Source organism: Neoarius graeffei, chromosome 5 (genome assembly GCF_027579695.1).
Source record: "Neoarius graeffei isolate fNeoGra1 chromosome 5, fNeoGra1.pri, whole genome shotgun sequence".
NCBI lineage: Eukaryota > Metazoa > Chordata > Actinopteri > Siluriformes > Ariidae > Neoarius > Neoarius graeffei.
Window position 1 is genome coordinate 18,267,224 of NC_083573.1, and position 18,683 is coordinate 18,285,906.

Genomic DNA, 18,683 nt, shown 5'->3' on the forward strand with positions numbered 1-18,683 from the left:
GCAGCAACGCTAGTAGTAGCACTACTGGCCACAGCAAACAAATGATCTATTTTAAAACACTTGGAAATGTCAGCTTGAAGAGCTTTCTGCTTTTTGTCGCGAATCTTCTCCGCTCCCCCTTTTCTCTTTTTACCACCTCTTTCCATTATTTATTCAGTGAATATATGCACGACACACATCCGTGTTCCCATGAACCTGCGCAACTCATAACATCAAACGGTAGACGACAGCCGTTAGATTCCTACCCCATCATGCACCGCTACACATTTTTGCAAAATCTTCTAACAGAAATCCACCAAATACAAAAGGAACATCGTAGTTTGGCTTCAAAGTTTTTAGTTTAGTTTGTTTTAGTTTGTTGTAAGGATTTTACAGTTAAAAGAAGAAAAATAAAATTATGCCACATGCCCACCATGACAAAGATGTGTATCAAAAGTAAGGGGTATATAAACTGCACGCTCCCCCCATAAATCATGATGTGCTTAGTCGAAAACGTAATAGCGGATTTTCTATTGCTTAGTAATCACTTGTAATTGCTATGTAGAGAACAGGGCCGGTGTTAACTTGTGAGGGCCGGCCCAAAGGAGGTCTGAGGTACAGCGGCCCACCGGGATAATGCCCAAAATCACAGATTACCAGTCCAAGCCTGAGTGTGACTGTTTGAGGTTGTGGACAGGTGTCTTTTATACTGATAATGAGTTCAAACAGGTGCCATTAATACAGGTAACGAGTGGAGGACAGAGGAGCCTCTTAAAGAAGTTGTTACAGGTCTGTGAGAGCCAGAAATCTTGCTTGTTTGTAGGTGACCAAATACTTATTTTACCGAGGAATTGACCAATTAATTCATTAAAAATCCTACAATGTGATTTCCTGGATTCTTTCCCCCCATTCTGTCTCTCATAGTTGAAGTGTACCTATGACGAAAATTACAGGCCTCTCTCATCTTTTTAAGTGGGAGAACTTGCACAATTGGTGGCTGACTAAATACTTTTTTTGCCCCACTGTATATAGGAATCATTGTATATAAAATCACTTCATTTTGCTTTTACTTAAGTTATTGAACTTATTTAAAATTTATTTTATTTTTATTTATTCTTTTTAAGGACTATTTTATCTTCTATTTTTAGACATATTTACTTCTTCCTTGATTCAGGAGCTTGGTTGCAATTTTGAATTTCCCTCCAGGGATTAATAAAGTAATTCTGATTCTGATTAATGAATTCAGCAATACAAGAGACAATTCAGCATGATGAATGAATTCAGAACTGCAGGAATACATTCAGAACTGTATGAATGAATTCTGCAGTACGAGTTAATTCAGCACTGTATAAATGAACTCAGCATTGCAGGAGAGAATTCAGCAATACAGAAATAAATTCAGCACTATGAATGAATTCAGAACTGTATGAGTGAATTCAGTACTGCAGGAGAGAGAGTTCAGCACTGTATGAATGAATTCAGCAGTACGAGTTAATTTAGCACTGTATGAATGAACTCAGCATTGCAGGAGAGAATTCAGCAATACAGGAATAAATTCAGCACTATGAATGAATTCAGAACTGTATGAGTGAATTCAGCACTGTCGGAGTGAAAGCAATGTGGAGGGCTTGTGCTGAGCTGTGTGTTGCATGAACAAGGTCACGGAACCACAATGCACAGTCAGTGCATGAGAATTTTTCCTTCATCCCACACACTCATCCATGAAGTACAACTCGGTGGTATGAAGAGATGATCAGGACTTACCGTTATGTGCTCCATATCGCCATTTGTGAGACATTATCATCACAACTGGATCGGTGTGAAGAGGTGATTGCTTTAGTGTGTAAAAGTGCCAGTGACCAAGAAGAGACGTGACGGGCTGCAGTATCAGAATCATACTTTGTCATAAGTACAACGAAATTAAAAGCCAACCTTAAAGTGCAAGACCATATAAAAATAGAACAAGACCACATAGGAATAGAACAGACAAAAAATAAATAAATAAACACCCCACCCCCCATAAGAGACCACATAAAATAGAACAGTACTCCTTCTTTGCCAACACCTTATTATTCCCCTGGTTGGGGGTCGGTGGCCATGATCCCCCTCCTCCATTTCTTCCTGTCCTCGGCATCCTGTTCGTTCAACCCTAGTTCTTCCAGTCTCTCACTCAGTCCATCTTTCCATCTCTTCAACTGGCGCCCTCTGCTCCTCTTTCCCCTCACTGGCTCTTCCCATGCCTGTTTCACCACCTCCTCCTTCTTTTTCCTTAAAATATGACCGTACCAGCGGAGTTTATTTTGTTCTATTACTGTTACTACACTTGCCATCACTGTTGTTCTTCTTCTCACTTCCTCGTTTCTTATCCTATCATGCAGTGTCACTCCCAGCATCTTTCGGAGCATGCTCATCTCTGTTGTTAGTAGTTTTCTTTGATCTTTCTTCTTTAAGCCCCAGCATTCTGACCCATAAGTCAACACTGGCCTGACTACAGTTGTATAGACCTTTGCTTTCAGTTTCATTGGCATCCTTTTGTCAGTTATAACTGGCTTAACCTCCTTCCATTTCATCCAGCTGGCACTCACCCTTGCTTGTACTTCCTTTTCACACCCTCCTCTATCAGCGATTAGCGATCCCAGGTATTTGAAACAATTTACCTGCTTCAATTCCTCTCCATGTCTGTCTCTGATGGTAACATTCTCATCTCCTTTCTTACTGCACACTAACACCTCTGTCTTTTTAGCATTCACCTTCAACCCGTATCTTTCCAGACTCTCCTGCCATCTCACAAGTCTGTCCTGCAGTTGACCTGCGCTGTCTGCTATAATCACCAGATCGTCTGCAAAAAGCAGCTCCCACAGATTTTCAGCTCTTAGATGCTCTGACAGTACATCAATGATGATCGCGAACAAAAGGGGACTTAATGCTGAGCCTTGGTGTAGTCCTACCCTGATCACGAACTCTCTTGACATCCCCTCTGCTGTTCTCACCGCTGTCTTTGACTCCTTATATGTTTCCATGACCAGTCTAACCAGTTTCTCTGGTATTCCTTTTCTTCGCAAGCACCAATACATTACTTCCCTAGGAACATGGTCGTATGATTTCTCAAGATCCACAGAACCACAGAATACCGACAGGTTACCTTCAATTTTTTAATAATTGTCTGACAATAAAGATCGTGTCTATTGTACTCTTTCCTGGCATGAAGCCAAACTGCTTAGGGTCAATTTCTACCACTGCATGGATTCGCTTGTCTAATATTTTCTCCAATAGTTTCAGTCCATGTTCCAATAACTTAATTCCACGATAATTACCACATTCCATAATGTCACCCTTCTTCTTGAAGATGGGCACTATCAAACTCTTCCTCCAATCCTCCGGGATGTTCTCTTCCCAGTATGTCTGTCAACCATATCAGGCATTGTTCACCTCCTGCTTTCAACATGTCAGCATTCACTTCGCTGTTTCCTGGTGCTTTGTTGTTCTTCATTTCTTTTAATGCCCCTCTCACCTCTTCCACTTCTATCCCTTTTACTGGTCCTTCCATTTTGAGCGATTCTCCTGTCTCTTCCCTCTCATTTTCTACGTTAAAGAGTTCTTCAAAATAGTCGGCCCACCTGGCACCAATCTTTTCCTCCTTGAATAAGATTTTTCCTTCTTTATCTTTGATGATATCAATGTTTCCCATATCCTCACACTCTCTGTATCTTGCTCTTGCGATCCTGTAGATTCGATTCTCCCCTTCCTTGGTCTCTAGTTCATCATACAGCTCCTGCGTGCACTGCTTTCTTGCGATAGCGATAATCTTCTTGGCTTCTCTCCTTTTCAACCTGTACTCCATCCTATCAATCTCCAACATTGACTTCTGCCATTTTTTGAAAGCCAGTTTCGTCTCTTTGAGAACTTGTCTCACATCTTCATTCCACCACCATGAGTCTCTCTGTTTCTTTCTTCCGGGCTTTGTTCTTCCTAATGTCTCTTCACTTGCTTTTCTCAAGGTCTCCTTTAACTTTTGCCACATACCCTCAGCATCACCTTCTCTTTCCCTCCCTGCACTCAACTTTTCCACTGCTTTATTAAACTCACACTCTGTTTCCACATTCTTCAGTTTCCATGTTCTGAATCTTCCTATCTTCCGGACTTTTCACTTTTGTTCTACTTTGCTTCTCATGTCAAGCACCACTAGTCTGTATTGGCTCACAATGTCACTCCCTGGGATAACTTTACAGTCCTTCAAGTTCTTTGCTTCACTCTGCTTGACCATGATATAGCCCAGCTGGCTACATCTTCCTCCACTACTATATGTAATGAGGTGGTCATCTTTTTTTCTATACCTTGTGTTATACACTAACAACTCCTGCCTCTGTGCCAAGTATAGGATTTTCTCCCCTTCATTTCTCACTCCATAGCCGTGACCACCATGCACTCCGTCATAACCATTGCTACCCACGTGTCCATTTAAATCACCTCCAATTACGAGCTTTTCATTTTCCGCCACTTCCTCTATCAGACCTTCCAGATCCATCAAGAAAGCTTCTTTCTCCTCCTCTTCACGTCCGGCCTGTGGACCGTATGCTGATATTACTGTGACCATCTCCAGTCCACCTTTCAGTCTGATTGCCATCAGTCTGTCATTGACCCTCTTCACTTCCAGTACATTTTCTTTCCACTTTTGTGACAGTATAATCCCCACTCCATTTCTTTTATTGGATTTTCCACTGTAGTACAGTTTATATCCTCCTCCTATTTCTCTAACAGCATTTCCTCCCCACTTGGTTTCCTGGACACACATTACATCAATGTTCCTTTTCTCCATCTCATCTGCCAGCTCTCTTCCTCTACCTGTCATAGATCCTACATTCCATGTAGCGTATCTCCATCCCTCCTTTCCTTTCCGACTTCCAGGTAGCACATTGGGCCTTTGGGAGTCGTTATATCCCACTACTCTTCCATCGGTGTCCCCAGCATTCTTTTTGTCGTAAGCAGGTGGGGGCGCCCACAGGGTACTTCGGGCTGTACCCTGCCCAATTCTTTTCCAGATCATAGCATGAACTTGAAGCTAGAGTTTTGCGGCTGGATGTCCTTCCTGACGCCAACCCCTTTTAGTCACCTTTTACGACACGCAGAGGATACGTTGGGCCTATTCTCACCCGGAACCCATACGGGAATTCTACTTGAGGTCCTGAATATCTACAAATATACCAGGCTATATAAATAAAATAGAACAGTATTCAAAACATACAACACATACAACATACATTAAAAAAGTGCATATTGCTTTTGGTATTATTGCACTATTGAGGTGGATAACTAATAAACAATATGGAACAATCGATAAGGAGCGGGGTTAGTGCATATTTGCAGTCAGCAGGGTTATGGCTCTAGGGATAAAACTGTTCTTGAATCTGTTAGTCCTGGACCTGATGCACCTGTTGCGCCTCCCAGAGGGCAGCAGGTCAAACAAATATTCCTCGCTCTGGTAAGGCAGTGAGCATTGCAGATGTCGTCCAAGGTGGAGAGAGGGTGGCTGACGATTTTCTGTACTGTCTTAACCACTCTCTGCAGCCTCTTCCTGTCTGCTTCAGTGCAGCTGGCATAGCATGCAGAGATGCAGTACATCAGCAGGCTCTCAATGCAGGATCTGTAGAAGGTCTCCAGCAGCTTACTATCCAGGTTGTTCTTCCTGAGCACCCTCAGGAAGTGTAGTCGCTGCTGGGCCTTCTTGATAACTGCCGTGGTGTTTGCAGACCAGGAGAGGTCTGCAGAGATGAGGGTGCCGAGATACCTGAAGGTGTTGACCCTCTCTACACAGTCACCATAAAAAATCTGAGGGGGGTGAGGTTAGCCCTCTTCTTCCTGAAGTCAACAATGATTTCTTGAGTTTTTGAGGTATTCAGTAGAAGGGTATTTGCTGAACACCACTCTGTCAACTTCAGGACCTCATTCTTGTAGTTCACCTCATCACCTCCGGAGATCAGGAGTGACACCACAATGGTGTCGTCGGCAAATTTAATGATGGTGTTTCCAGGGTAGGCAGGGGTGCAGTCATGTGTGGAAAGAGAATAGAGATGGGGGCTCAACACACAGCCCTGGGGAGAGCTGGTGCTCAGTGTGCGGGAGGAGGAAAAGTGAAGGCCGAGTTTCACTGTCTGGGGGTGATTTGTCAGAAAGTCCTTTATCCAGGAGCAGGTGAGTGAGGGAATGCCTAAGTCCAGCAGCTTGACAACTAGTATGTCTGGCATGATGGTGTTAAAAGACAAGCTTTGGTCTACAAAGAGCATTCTCACATAGCTCCCCTGCTGCTCCAGATGGCATAGGGCAGTGTGTAGAACTGTGACTATGGCATCATCAGTAGATCTGTTTGCACAGTAGGCATACTGGTGTAGGTCAAAGCTGGGAGGGAGACATGCTTTGATATGATGTTGAACCAGCCTCTCAAAGCACTTTGTGATGACAGGTGTGAGAGCGACTGGGCAATAGTCCTTGAGGCTGTCATGGTAGGTTTCTTTGGAGCAGGGATGATTGTGGATGATTTCAGGCAGGATGGGCTGACAGCTTGTGACAGGGTTAAAGATGGAAGTGAAAATTCTTGAGAGCTGGTCAGCACATGCCTTGAGTACCTTCCCTGGCACTCTGTCTGGACCAGCAGCTTTCCTGGGGTTCACTACCTTGAGCACCCGCCTCATGTCATGCTCCTCGACAGTCAGTGAGGGGGGGCTAGGGGCTGGTGCAGGCATATCTCAAAGCATGTAAAAAAGCAGTTCAGCTCCTCTGCCAGCGATACATCTGGGTGTCACTACATGGCCTCTGTAGTTGGTGATGCTCTGCCGTACTTGGCGTGGATTGTTGTCTAAGAGATAGTTCACCATCCTCCTCTTATAGTCTGCCTTAGTATCCCTTTTCCTCATAGTGATCCCAAAACACTGTTCCTCTCACTGGAGTGGTGAACACACACAGAGTCAGTAGTAGGAGGAATTAGCACAATCAATGATGACACATCTCTCACTCTCTCTCTCTACATATGGTATTGGCTATCTCTGACCTTTAATGCGCTTACACTGTGTGGTCCATCCGTATAGTCAGTAATGCCATCCGGAGAGAGAGAGAGAGAGAGAGAGAGAGAGAGTATTCACTACCTACATTCCAACAGTATGTGAACTGTGTCACCAGGGGGAAAACACTCTTCAAATCAAATCAAGTTTATTTGTATAGCGCTTTTAACAATAAACATTGTCACAAAGCAGCTTTACAGAATTTGAATGACTTAAAACATGAGCTAATTTTATCCCTAATCTATCCCCAATGAGCAAGCCTGTGGCGACGGTGGCAAGGAAAAACTCCCTCAGATGACCCGAGGAAGAAACCTTGAGAGGAACCAGACTCAAAAGGGAACCCATCCTCATTTGGGCAACAACAGACAGCCTGACTATAATATTAACAGTTTTAACAGGTATAACCCTCAACTGTCCTCATGGGGCCGTCCTTCACAGGAGCGGTGCGATAAAACTCCGACCAGACACAGGGCACCAGGATGGATCAAGCAGGTCCGAGGGGCAGAAGAGGCCAGCATCTCAATCCCAGGATCAACATGTAACTCAGAGGGACAGATTGGGGGGGGGGGGGGGGGAGAAAGAAAACACAGGTTGTTAGGTATGCCCTAAAAATGACAAGTATTAAATCTGTGTGGTAGGCTCGCAGAGACGAGAGTCTTTACATCAGGCATAACACACAATGGCATGTTAATATGGTAAAAAAATATCATGACCTGCTCTGGCTGGATGCTTGATTGGGTGATGGGAGCACACTCCTCAGCAATGATGAGATGCAGATGGGACCCTTAGGGCTGGCCAAGACAATTCAGTTACATTTCACCGGGTCTGGGACATGCGACAGAATGTCTGACGGCCGATTCCCTGCAGGCTACGATAGCCAGTCGAGGTCTCCACCCTCTCCACCAAAAGATTTCCTGTTGACTCCATGTAACTCAGAGGGACAGATTTGGGGTGGGGGGAGGGAAAGAAAACACAGGTTGTTAGGCATGCCCAATGTCACCTGAATAAGTAGGAGCAGTATACATATTGCACCGAGTACAAGCAGGGACTCCGGCAACTAACTATGACAGCATAACTAAAAGGAGAGAGCCAGAAGGTAACACAGGCATGAGGGAGCCCCGGGACATAAAGCAGCCAGCCACTACACCGTCAACAAACTCGAGTGAGCAAGCAAGTGGGGACTGACAGCATCCATACATCCCAGTTTACCAAAACACTATGTCTGAGGACCCTCCAGATCTACTCCTTTACCTCATAAACACCATTAACAAAAGGCTTGACTAAACAGATATGTTTTCAGCCTAGACTTAAATGCTGAGACTGTGTCTGATTCCCGAACATTACTTGGAAGGCTGTTCCATAACTGTGGGGCTTTGTAAGAAAAGGCTCTGCCCCCTGATGTAGCCTTCACTATACGAGGTACCAGCAGATAGCCTGCACCTTTTGATCTAAGTAGGCATGGCGGGTCATAGAGGAGCAGAAGTTCACTCAGGTACTGTGGTGCGAGACCATTTAGTGCTTTAAAGGTCAATAGTAGTATTTTATAATCAATACGAAATTTGATTGGGAGCCAATGCAGTGTGGATAAGACAGGCGTGATGTGGTCATATTTTCTAGTTCTAGTAAGGACTCTTGCTGCTGCATTTTGAACTAACTGGAGCTTGTTTATGCACTTATTGGAACATCCAGACAGTAAGGCATTACAATAATCCAACCTCGAGGTAACAAAAGCATGGACTAGTTTTTCTGCATCATGCAATGACATTAAATTTCTTATCTTTGCAATATTTCTGAGATGAAAGAAAGCTATCCGGGTGATGTTATCAATGTGAGTTTCGAATGAAAGACTGGGGTCAATAATCACTCCGAGGTCTTTTACTGCTGCACGTGAAGAAACAGAAAGGCCATCCAGAGTCACTGTGTAATCAGAAAACTTACTTCTAGCTGTATGTGGTCCTAGCACAAGTACTTCAGTCTTGTCAGAGTTAAGCAGAAGGAAATTAATAGGCATCCAGTGTCTAATGTCCTTAACACATTCCTCAATTCTATTAAGCTGGTGTCTCTCATCAGGTTTTGCAGAGACATACAACTGTGTGTCATCAGCATAACAGTGGAAACTAATACAATGTTTACGAATAATATCGCCCAGAGGTAACAGATATAGAGAAAAAAGCAGTGGACCCAAGACAGAACCTTGTGGAACACCAAACTTTACCTTGGTACGTCTAGAAATATCACCATTTATATCAACATACTGATAACGATCAGTTAGATAAGACCTGAGCCAGGAGAGGGCCATTCCCTTAACTCCCACAACATTTTCTAGTCTATCCAGAAGAATGGAATGATCAATGGTATCAAATGCTGCACTAAGGTCAAGCAACACAAGTAGCGAGACACAGCCCTGATCAGATGCCAACAGTAGGTCGTTTACTACTTTAATCAGTGCTGTCTCTGTGCTATGATGAGGTCTAAATCCTGACTGATACATTTCATGGATGTTATTCCTATGTAAATATGAGCATAACTTCTGTGCCACAGCTTTTTCAAGGATCTTGGAGATAAAGGGGAGGTTTGATATTGGCCAATAATTGGACAGCTGACAGGGATCAAGGTCAGGTTTTTTAATCAGGGGTTTGATAACTGCTAGTTTAAAGGATTTGGGTACATAGCCAATCATAAGAGAAGAATTTATTATTTTTAGAAGCGGTTCAATTACTCCAGGCATTATCTGTTTGAATAGATGTGTCGGTAAAGGATCTAGTACGCAAGCTGAGGCTTTTGATGTAGAGATTAATGAAAGTAATTCAGTTTCTTTTAGGGGAGTAAAACATTCTAACTGATGATCTGATACAGTTATATTGTTAACTACAAGGTCACTTTCATTGTCTAACCTTAAATTAGTAGTTTGAATTTTTTGTCGGATATTCTCAATTTTGTCATTAAAAAAAATTCATGAAGTCGTTGCTACTACATACTGCAGGTGTGCATGTGTTGATAGTGGACTTATTCCTGGTTAATTTTGCTACAGTATTAAATAGGAATCTAGGATTATTTGTTATCTTCTATTAGGGAGGAGAAATATGTTGATCTCGCAGCACTAAGAGCTTTTCTATACTTCAGGAAGCTCTCCTTCCAAGCTAATTTGAACACTACCAATTTTGTTTGACGCCATTTACGTTCCAATTTTCGAGTGGTCTGTTTTAATGTGCAAGTGTCATCATTATACCAGGGTGCTAATTTTTTGTCTCTGACCATTTTCCTTTTTAGAGGAGCTACATTATCTAAAGTATGGCGGAATGTTGACTCTAAGCATTCAGTTGCCTGATCAAGTTCTGCAGGGGCTGACAGTGACCCAATCAAAGTTGACAGCTCTGGGAGATCATTTATAAAGCTCTGTGCAGTAGTTGACATGAAAGTACGTTTAATACAGTAGCGTGGTGAGGTGCATATATTATTACTCAGACATATCTTGAATGAGATGAGACAATGATCTGAGATAACTTCAGACTGTGGAAGTATGACTATATTATCTACGTTTAATCTGAATGTTAGTATTAGATCAAGGGTGTGACTACCATTATGGGTCGGTCCTATGACATTCTGCTTAATCCAGACTGAGTCTAAGATGGACACAAATGCTGTTTTTAAAGGGTCTTCTGGGTTACTGAAGTGAATATTAAAATCTCCGACAACTAAAGCTTTGTCTAAGGAAATAACCAGATCTGAGATAAAATCTGCAAATTCAGAAAGAAACTCAGAATATGGCCCCGGGGGCCTGTAAATAATAAGCAATGGAATTAACTGGGTAGACTTATTTTTCGAGGCTACATACATTATATGAGTATGAAGAACTTCAAATGTATTAAATTTATAACCAGGTTTTTGTGTTACACCTAGATAATCATTATAAATAACCGTGACGCCTCCTCCTCTGCCAGTTAGACGAGGCTGGTGTATATAACTGTATCCAGGAGGACTCGCTTCATTTAATGCTATATATTCATTTGGCTTAATCCATGTTTCTGTTAAACACAGTACATTAAACTCCTGATCAGTAATGAGTTCATTAACCATTAGCGCTTTAGATGTAAGAGATCTAATATTTAATAGCCCCACCTTTAGATCAAAGGTGCTGGCAGCAGCTGTACAGTCAGTATGATCTAATTTTATATTGATTAGGTTACTGGAACAAACTCTCTGAAAATTTCTACCTTTTTGTTGAGCTCGGGGAACAGACACAGTCTCGATGTAGTGGGCCCTGAGTGACAACTCTGCAGCTAGCAGACAGTCGGTTTAGCCTGTTTGTCTGCTCCCTGGCCTTGGCTCTGGATTGTCAGAAATTAACTAGGCCTGTTCTGAGACTATGACCGATGCTGCAGGAAATGAGAGCAGCACCTTCCCGAGTGGGATGGATACCGTCCTGCCCTAACAGGCCAGCAGTGCCCTCAAAATTAGCCCAATTATCTATAAAGCCCACACTGTTTTCAGAGCACCACCTGGACAGCCAGCAGTTCAGCGACCATAACCTGCTGTAAGCTACATCGCCACTCCGCATTGGGATGGGGCCAGAGCATACTACAGCATCGGACATCGCCTTTGCTAATTTAAACACCTCTACAAAGTTACTCTTAGTAACCTCAGACTGACGAAGGCGTATATCATTAGCTCCTGCATGGATAACTATCTTTGAGAACCTGTGCTTGCCTAGGACCCTAAGATTACCTGCTATGTCCAGCGCCCTGGCTCCCGGTATACACCTGACTAAAGCTGCTGGTGCCCCTAAAGGCTGAGCTAATTTCACGTGCCGTATGATAGAGTCCCCTATAACCAGAGCTCTTTCAGGTTTCTCAGTGGGTGCATCACTAAGGAGAGCAAACCTGTTCGACACGTGACGCGGAGAGGAGTGGTGCTCCCGTGGGCGAGCCTCAGCGGTAGCTTTGGCTCTACGCTTATGCCGCCGAGCCATCACCCATTCGTCCTGCTGTAAGGGCTCTAATGCCGGAGTTGGGGGATTGCTAACTCCACCTAGGGCGTCCAGACTTTCCCTAACAGAAACTACACTGTTCTCACACTCATTAACCTGCTCTAAAGCCTGGACACGCGCTTCTAGCACTGTAATCTTCTCTGTCAGAGCTAACTAATCTGCACTTATCACAAGTAAAGCTAATAAAGCTATCGCTAGTGACGGAGGAAGAATGACTAAACATCCTGCACTCAGCACACTGAACAGGCTGAAGGTGTGCCATGATGAAAAGATTCACGTACCTTAAATGAAGATCTGTTGATATTAAAGCAGATCAGATGTGGATGGCATCCGCTTGTGGTCTTTACACAGGAGGAGAGAAAAAGAAAGCTTCCGGTCTCGGCGTTCTTTCGAAAAAAGAAAGAGAAAAAAAGGGAAAAAAAACGGAAAAAGGAAAGCGAAAGTGAAAAGTACAAAAATGAAAGCGATAGTACAATAAAAATGAACAGGATACTGGAAATTTATTTGTAGAAAAAAAAGTTAAAAAAGGATTAGTAATTAACACCGGCACTTGCGGGAAAAAAGGACTCGGCGCGAACAACTCAGGAAGCACTCTTGATCTCTGTTATGGAAATGTGAAAAATGCATACATAGCAAGGAAAAATCCCCCACTAAATACAGCTGACCATAATGTAATACACCTTATACCTGTATATAAAACTCAGCTCCAATGGGAGGGAGTGTTTAAGAAAACAGGAAGGCAGTGGGACAGTTCTTGCATAGAAGCGTTGCAGGACTGTTTTGAGTGTACCAACCGGCAGACTTTCACTGATGCTGACAGTCTAGAGGATGCTATAAATATGGTCACAGAATACATCAAGTTCTGTGAAGCAAGCGTTGTACCCTCAAATACAGTGAAAATATTCTCCAATAATAAACCTTGGATTACAAAAGAACTTAAGGCAATAATTAAAAGAAAATGGCTTTTCAAGCAGGAAACAAAATAGAATTAAAACTGATCAAGATGAAACTTAAAAAAATTCAGGTGGCCAAAAGGGTATATAAGGAAAAGGTGGAGAAACTCGTTTAGAATGGTAATACCAGGGAGACATGGAAGAATATTAAAACACTAGTTGGCTTCTCCACTAATCGAAATATACATTGTCCCACAGCAGCCACTGCAGCTCAATCCGAACTCTCTCAACAGGAAGCCTCCAAGGTTCTGTGATCTCCCCTATCCTGTTCACACTATACACCAATGACTGCAGTAGTGTGAATCCAGATACGATGTATCTGAAGTATTCTGATGACACAGTCATTGTGGACACCTCCAACTCAGTGCAATGACTGCAGTTTGTGATGGATAACTTCTCACTCCGGTGTAAGGAGAATTACCTGAATCTAAACCTCTCCAAGACCAAGGAGGTGGTCATAGATTTCAGGTGCTCTGCCACCAGCCCCCCTGCTCTTCAAGTAGATGGCCAAACAATTGAGAGCGGAGGAGTATAAATACCTTGGCTCCATCATTGACCGTCAGCTGACATTTAAAAACAACACCAATCGCACCTTTAAGAAATATCAACATCTGTACTTTCTTTGCAAGCTGCAATGGCTGCAGGTCAATAAGTCCATTCTACAAGCATTTTACAACTGCTTCATTCAATCCACCCTCACCTATATGCCATAGGTGAGGGTGGATTGAATGAAGCAGTTGTAAAATGCTTGTAGAATGGACTTGGGATGGTTTGGCTCCCTGAGTGAGTTGAACAAGGGCCCTTTAAATAGAATCAAGATGTGTGCAAAGGTCATTGGACAACCTCAGACCACCCTTTCAGACATATTTGAGAAAAAAAACCATCAGGAAAAGTAAATTAGCTGCATCTGACCCCTCTCACAATCTGAACAACCACTTTGTTCTCTTACTCTCTGGGAGGAGATTTCGGTCCCTGCCCCTAAAAATTATGCAACCCATATCTACTTTTGTGCCAGCATCCATTGGACTGTTGAATGCACAAAAAGACTTCTCCCACATGCACACACATTACTAGTTTTTTTTCCTTTTATTGAGTATTCGTTGTGGACATTAGGGTGATAGTCTGTATGTATGTTTGCCTAACCACAAAAGAAGTTCCCTCACAGGAAAATAAAATTTTCTTGAATCTTGAAACAAACAATCTAATCTAATATAGGCAGTAAAGACCAAAATCTTTGTCTGGTCATCTACACAGTCTTTAGGCACACAACATGTTTATTGTGGCAGACCTGGTTGGTGGCTACCACCACCAGTGGTATCCCAAAAAAAAAAAAACTCAGAATAACCCTACTTCAAACAGTGCTATGAATTCTCCCCCCTTTTCAGGCCATTCAATCAAATGGATGAGACAGAGGTGCAGGCTTCTTCAAATGCATACAATTTATTGATTTGACTGTAATCATAAAAAGGTAAAAATAAGTTAAAAGAGCAAAGACTCCAGTATGAGGGCGTTAATAAATAGGCCTTGGGAAGCGACAATGCAGCAATGGCCTCAACACAATTTTCATCCCACCAGAACAGAAAACCAACAAAACAAATTTCCTCAATCATAAACAGACCATCTTCAAATCTTTGTGGTACCACACAAACACAATCAAATCACAACTCAAATCAAACCCAAACAAAACCAAAAGAAAAGTGTAAGAGCACAAAGTAAACCCCTTGCATTTGCCCCCTGCCCCAAGCCAATACAGAGTTTACAGTACTATTAGAAGCTTAATTTAAAAAATTAAATGAATAGAAAATTAAACACAACAAAACAAAAACAATTAGTAGCATGCCATTCATACACACCCACTAAACACCATTCAACCCACACAAATGTGATGTACACTCCGCCAACACACATGCACAACAACAGACACAAACCACACTACAAGCACACCAGATGATGCAAAGGGAAAGTGTCCCATGCAGTGGCACAGATGTGGCATGGTTAAATGAACAGCATTAGCCAAGCACAAGGAGTGAGGAGCTAGAAGCACGCAGCTGGCGGCAAAGCAACCCAAAAAGGTGACCACAAGAAGTATGATGCGTTTTTGAGTTTATAAATCAGGAAACAGTACAGCCATCCACTGCGTCTTGACCTGCCTCGCATACGAACATCATCTTCTTGGCTTGGCTTCGCAAATGAAGATTCAGGGTCAGATCTGTCCATGACAACTGCAGACACAGTGATGGCTGACAAGGCTTGTCTGGGACAGGCAGGCTCGGCTGCAGCAGATGCAGACGAATGACTGATCAGTGTTTGGAGTGGAGGGCACCTTGTTTTTCCTCCTGCTTCTCTTCTCTTCCAGGCTGGTTGTACAAGCACACTCGAAGGCTGCGATTGCCCCATGGGTGATACTGCACCAGCCCACCCGGTCAGCAGCAAGAGAGGACCAGGTGCGAATGTCAATTTGGCACATGGTCAGAGAGACCTTGAAGAGGTCCTTGTTCCTCTTCTGTGGGGCTCCTCTGTTGCATTGCCCAGTGGACAGTTTGCCATAAAGTGATATCTTAGGCAGGCAGTGGTCTTCCATCCTGGACACATGCCCAGCCCAACACAGCTGAGCTTTGAGGGTCATGGCCTCGATACTGGAGATTTCTGCCTGCTGGAGGACCTCCACATTCATGACAAAGTTGCTCCAGTGGATGTTGAGGATGGAGTGGAGACAGCTCTGATGGAAGCGCTCGAGGACTCGTAAATGCCGTCGATAGGTCACCCACGTCTCAGAGCCATACAGGAGTGTCGTCAGTACAGCTGCTTTGTACACTCATATCTTTGTCTCTTTTTCAGGTCTTTGTTAGACCTGACTCTCTTGTAGAGCCTGCCGAAGGCACTGTTTGCTTTTGCCAACCTGTTGTCAATCTCTTTGTCAATTTTGGCATCTGATGTGATGGTGTACCGAAGATAGGTGAATTGATTGACAGCTTTCAGCTCAGTTAGGTTGATGCTGATGTGTGGTGGTTGGTACAGTTCGTTGGGTGCAGGCTGATGGAGAACTTCTGTCTTCTTGAGGCTGACTTCCAAATTGTTGGGCAGCCTCTGCGAAGCAGGTCACAATGTGTTGCATGGCTGGCTTGGTGTGGGCAACGAGAGCAGCATAATCTGCAAACAGCAGTTCACGGATCAGCTGCTCCATCATTTTGGTGTGGGCCAGCAGGCGCTGCAGGTTGAATAGGTTGCAATCCATGCAATAGCAGATGTAGGTGCCATCGTCTTCGTCGAAATCTTGAGTGGCCTGCTGCAGCATCATGCTGAAGATAGTAAAGAGTATTGGTGTGAGAATGCAGCCCTGCTTGATGCCATTGATGATAGGGAAGGGCCCAACAGTTCTCCATTCAGTCTAATTTGTCCGGACTGGTCCTCATGAAGCTGTTTGATAATTTTCATGAATTTTGAAGGGCAGCCTAGCTTTTCCAAGATCTGCCAGAGTCCATTTCTGCTGACAGTATCGAATGCTTTGATCAGATCGATGAAGGTCACGTACAGGCCCTTTTTCTGCTCACGACACTTCTCCTGGAGCTGTCTGAGGACAAAACCATGTCGGTCATTTCTCTGTTGGCTCTGAATCTGCAGTGGCTCTCTGGGAGGTGTTCTTCTGTGACAGTGGAGACCAGTCTGTTAAGGATAATTCTTGCAAGAATCTTACCAGCAATGAATAGTAAAGTTATTCCCCTGTAGTTGGAGCAGTCTGATTTTTCTCCCTTGTTCTTGTACAATGTGATGATGACTGCATCTTGAAGATCTTGGGGGAGCTCCCTCTTTCCCAGCAGCAGGTGAAGCTGTGGAGTCTTGAATGGAGTGCTGGCCCACCTTGTACCCAAATCTCTGGTGGGATACCATCTATTCCTGCTACCTTTCCTGACTTCAGTTGTTCTATGGCTTTTATCATCTCTTCTAAAGTTGGGGTTCATCCAGCTCTTCCTTGATCTGCCTCGCATAGGAATGTGTTACAGACTGCACAAATCACCAGCCCACTTTTCATGTCAGAAGCCCTTAAACTCTCTAGACCCAGGATGGGCAACTGGCGGCCCGCATGTGGCCTGCCTCCTTACTCAGTGCAGCCCGTAGATAATTTATTAATTATTATTAATTATCAGGAAAAAAAATTAACCATGGCCTTTTTTTTTTACTGTTGTAATTACACTGTTGACCGATAGAGGGCGCTTCCTGTGCAAACAATATTGGGGCCCTGGGCCTTACCCCCTTCAGTGAGGAAGAGAGACAAGAGAGCCATGGCTAGCAGTGCAAAAAAAAGAAAACTCAATCAAGAAAACCATACCTTTCAGTCAAGATGGGAAGCAGATTATCTCTTCATAGAATTCAAAGGCAAACCCATGTGTCTGGTTTGCTTAGAAACCATAGCAGTCATGAAAGATTTCAACTTAAGTCGCCACTACAACACCTTGCACAAAGTTAAATATGAGAAGTACACTGAAGCTGCAAGGGCCGCTGTCGTAGCTGACCTCAAATCAAAAGTAAACCAACAACAGCAACTTTTCACCAGAGCCACAACTACACAGGAATCAGCACTCTTATGCTTATGCACAGGAAACAGCCTCTTATGCTGTTTCACTTGAGCTTGCCAAAGCAAAGAAGCCATTGTCAGATGGGGAAATTGTCAAGGTGTGCACCATGGAAATGGCCAAAGCTTTTGGTGACGATAACATGGTTAAACACTTTGAAATGGTCTCTTTGTCCCGATGCATAGTGACACGCAGAATTTTTGACATTCACGATCATGTCGAAATTAAGCTGAGAAAAGTCATGCATGACTGCAAGTACTTCTCCTTGGCTTTGGATGAGAGTACAGATGTGATGGATGTTAGCCAGCTACTGATTTTTACAAGAACTATTGACAGTTCATTTGAAGTGCATGAGGAGCTATTAAAATTAGTTTCTCTGCATGATACGACTAAGGCACTGATATATTCAACACCGTTGACAGTGTTGCAAGTGGATATGGTGGCTTTGAAAAGCTGTCAACTGTTGTTACAGATGGTGCACCCGTGATGCAGGGAAGACACAGAGGTTTCAACAGAGTGGGGTAAACTGCCCTATACTGCACTGTATCATAAATCAGGTGAGTAGCCTCATATTAACTGTGAGATGTAGGCCTGAGTTTGACATGGCAGGACAAAAATATTTTTTAACATGCCATGCATTTTATCTCTCCAGGAAGCCCTCTGCGCGAAGACACTGAACTTTAGCCACGTTATGGATTTAGTGACCAAAGTAACAAATCTCATCAGAGTGGGGAATAGGTCCCTTTGTCACAGGAGGTTCATTGCCTTTTTGGATGAAGTGGACGCCGCGTATGGGGGTTTACAAATGCACACTGAGATCAGATGGATGAGTCGAGGGAAGTGTCTGGAGCGTTTTTTTGCGCTGCGCTCTGAACTACCAGTGTTCTTGGAGAACAGTGTTAGTGGTGATACAAGCGCCTACTGCAGAAAACTCAAAGACACACAGTTTCTTTGCGACATGGCCTTTCTGACAGACATCACCTCGCATCTCAACCACCTTAACACACACTTGCAGGGGAGAGACCAAACTGTTTGCGATCTGTATGCACACATAACCGCATTCCAGCGTAAACTCGACCTGTTCATAGAAGGATTTTCTTCCCATCGTCCAAAGTTGGCATACTTTCCTGCTTGTGAGGAG